The sequence below is a fragment of the Macaca nemestrina genome, chromosome 3 (assembly GCF_043159975.1).
Source record: "Macaca nemestrina isolate mMacNem1 chromosome 3, mMacNem.hap1, whole genome shotgun sequence".
NCBI classification, from domain to species: domain Eukaryota; kingdom Metazoa; phylum Chordata; class Mammalia; order Primates; family Cercopithecidae; genus Macaca; species Macaca nemestrina.
The window spans coordinates 84526247-84530456 of NC_092127.1; positions in this window are offsets into that span (position 1 = coordinate 84526247).

The window sequence follows — 4210 nt, forward strand, 5'->3', positions numbered from 1 at the left end:
TATAAAAACAGTGTTTTTTAGGCTAAAGAATAAAGTATCATATCTTAGGAGGGGGAAATTTATAACTGACTTTTTTTCCCCAGCCCAACATGGGCTGTATACGTTTTATTGTTTCTTAATTGTTTTCTTATTTTTTCTGTAGGAAAAAAATCTTAATAAAAACTACCCCAATGTTTTCATTTCATGTATGATATTAAATGGGTAGTTTTAACACTTGAATATGTTGAAGGCTTCTGCCTTGAGGCAGGACTTGATATATTTTTAATTTACAAAGAATTAAACATATTCATAAAAGTGAGGCATTTTATCTCTTTTTATTTTCTTTTCTCATAGCCACCCAGTTGGACTAGTGGTCTTCCCCTAGTCCCTCAGTAAAATGCTCCATTGCTGCCATTTCCATTCTTGTCACTTGACGCTTTCATCCTGAGAAGGCAGGGCTGCAGTCTGTGGAATTTCATAAATGCAAGACATACTCCTCCCCCTACAATCTACACACAAAGGATCTAATGCTTCATAGAACCTGTGCTACCTTTTCATGTAGGAGTTGGTTTTCTTATCACAGTCAGGGTTCTTAAGACCATCCCATCAGGACAAATATTTACATTTCATTTTATTTTTGTTTGTCTCAATTATAAAGACTATTTTCAGTTTCAGGAGTAGAACAGGGTTAAGCAAAAATATGTAGAGTATAAAAGTTGCCTACTGCAACTTTTTGTTCTTTGTCCGCTAGCCAGTTGATTTAACCCACTACATCCATTAGCTTGCTGAAAAATGTTAGCAAAGTAAATCATGCGAAGAAAGATAATTTGAGAAGAGAATGGGTATGGTACAATGAAAGAGGCTGTAAAGATTAGGTAAGACTAGTAAGTGAATATTTTTAAAAATTTAGTTGTAGATTTGAATGGGATATGATAGGACAGAAAAGATTTTTTAAAAAGCAGAAAGAGTGTTTCATGGTGAAAGTACTGGGGGAGGGTGGACAAAGCATGCACACATGCCAATTTGAAAATCAAGTGTGACTTACCTCACGTAGAGTATGAATACATGGTCCACAGTTATGGTCAACAAGCATTTTCAAGAAAAACTCATGATGTGTTACACCCATCCATGTTTAGAGACGAGAATTAACTGATTACAAGCTAAAATGTGCTATATACTGTATTAATTTTGAGATAGCTTTCTACTTGATGTATATTTCTTTCAGGGTTTCAATCTAGTTAGAATTTCAGCTTCTGCTGTGGGACCAATGAGAGCTGTATGAGTTTTTTTTTTTTCTTTTTCCATTAGTTTATTTTATTTTTCTTTGTTTTTTGTTTACCAATTTGCTAATTAATTACAAGTAAGTGAAAACTTACTTTCACACTTGAATAAGCTTGCCTTGCTCTTTGGAAAATGATGATTGTTATTAATGAAGTGAAACAAACTTCTAGTCAGGCTATATTAGGCATACAATAACATAAAGATCTCATAGGAGTATACTGAGAGTCTAAAATACATTCTAGTATTGCATGTCTTGGTGTTCTTTTGTTTGTTTGCTTTTTAAAGGAACTAATGAATCTGTATACTGTAAACTGTGGTGTTTTACATGTCAATTCATTTTTTAATGAAAGAAAATTTGTTGATTACTTAAATGAGAAAGTTTAGTGTTTCATTCATTCTCTTATGTTTTTTATTCTTGATATTGTTCTTTTATACCACCCACTTTTTAATGTTTTTGGTTAAACTCCATTTATATAATGTAGGGTGCATATAAAGTTCTCATTGGTGATGTTGAAGAAAGAGATGACTCTTCTGGCCTTTCTCTAGTTTTCTTTTTCATATGTCCATGTACTGAGAACTTGTAAAGCTTGTCATTATAAACCTAAGGCAGTGATTTGAAGGTTTACATTTTTCATGATTTTAAAATACCAATGAAATGTAACTTTTAAAAATTCCTCGCTGTATGCTTTATATTCACTGTCAAGAAAATTCAGAATGTAGATTGTGTGGACAACTATACACAACTTAATAATTATATATCAGATAAACTGAATAAAAAACTTTGTAAGAGTGGTTTACGCACACAGGATCTTGTCCTCCCTAGGCGTGGATAGAGAGATGCCATAATCTGCCAGCATTTGGGGAGAGCATGGTAAATACTTGAGGCATTGATACATAGTGCAGTGAGCCAATTTCCTTTTCAATTGTCACTCAGCACCGTAACATCACGAAGAACATCATTAATGCAAACCTCTCACTAGGCCTTCAGACCAAAGTGGCTTTCCAATGGACTCTGCCTGTCTGTCTACAAGTGGAGTCAGATTCAAAGTAGAAATGTTTCCATCCTTGGGAGAGAAAATAGGAAGTCTTCCCCCACTGTAGGAGTATGTAAAGATGTCTCCTGGTTGCTTAATTCCCAACACTCAATTTCCTTCTTCTAAACACATTTATAGGGAGCAAGGGATGGTGGGCTTATTATGAATTAATATTAAGCAATCACTAAAAGAAAGGAATGTTCTGTTCCTTTCAATCAGAAACCCTGATATGTAAGTTGTGCAATTAATGCTAAAGCATATAAAGTCTTTAAGCTGATAAGTATCTGTAATCAAATAATGAAAAAAGGAAAGCCATTAAATGAACACAGTATTCAGGGTCAAATATGTTCAACAAAAAGCCGTAGTGGGTCTTTGATCATGGTTAGATTCACAGTGATATCAAACAGTTGGTTCTCATGTAACAGCTAAATGTTTCAGTTTTTTTTTTATTAAATTTGGCATTTCACACTGAGATCTGTATTCCTAGTGAATAAAAGACAGCTACTATATTAGGAGGGATTCCATTTTCACAATTGCAAAACAGATATTTCAGGAACATGGGCCACAAAATGTACTCCTTTCACAGTGTTCTCCTCTTCTGAACTGTGCAGTTATCTATTAAATTTTCTAATAGATATTTGTGTAAGGTGTATGTATGCTTGTGCAATTATTTAAAAAGCGGTTTTGGAAAACAGTGTATTTATTAAAGAAAATTACTTATGGGGCATGTACAAAACTGTAAAAAAAAAAAAAAAAAGTAGAAAAAAATCACATTCAATTTGCCCAGTAAAGTTGTTTTTGTGAAATTTCTGTGTTGTTGAATAAAGGACTTTAGTATTCAAAATATCTCTATTTTTCCATGATAAATTTTCATTTGTGGGATTTTAAGCAATGAGCATATGATCATAAAAATTTAATTTTGTTTATGATAAAAAAGTTTATAATCCTACACTTGCCCTTATGTCAGTAGAATGAGTGCTTTGTATAAGTCTTTCATAAAATACTCCAGGGATTTTTCTTTTTTTTTCTCTTTATATATTTTTTTCTCATATACTGAAAGAAAAGAAAAAAGAACATGATTCCTTATCCTAGTTTCTAGAGAATATATTTTTGTTGAAAACTCAAAACGTGTAAATAGAGGAAGAACTGAATGCACCCAAACATTTCTCCTTCCTTCTGCATCATAAGTGTGTTGGGAGAAAACATCTCAGGCATTTTTTTTTTTAAATACCATGAATGCAGTCTTGGTGATGCTACTTGAAAGCATTAATGTGCATGAAGAAATATGAAACACTGGAATTCTGTCTTCAGCCACTCTCAGCAATACTCTGAGATGAAATTTTTATTGTGTTACTTTTTTTATTATGGAATATTGTGGTCCACACAGGTTAGTTGATAGTGAATGTGCTTAACACTTATTTCACTGCTTCTCAGTACAAGGTCCAGTTTTTTTGATGCCTTATAAACTACAAAAATACGTAGAACATGGTTTTATATCTTGGAAGTATTTAATATGGTTTCAAACACAGAACTTCATACAATTGAAAGAGTTCATATCTATAGAATATAACACTGTATTAGAACATTTTATACATTTATTAAACATTAGCATGTGTTCTGTTAGTGTAATGTCAAAAATATAAAATATCAGGGCTAAGGCAACAGAATTGGAATATACATGGTGAGAAAAGATAGATACTTTTTATTATGCGGGTTCCTGAATACTCAGTAATTTTCAGGTAAGTCACTATGCTTCTGTATCATATTCTGGTATAAGCAACAACATTATGACAAATAGATTTAAATGGATTTTCAAGGTAATACTTATTTTTTAATTTAAATCATCAAAGATACAAATACTTGGATGTTCATATGTAATGATAAAACACTAATATTTCAAGAGAGTTTGAATAAAC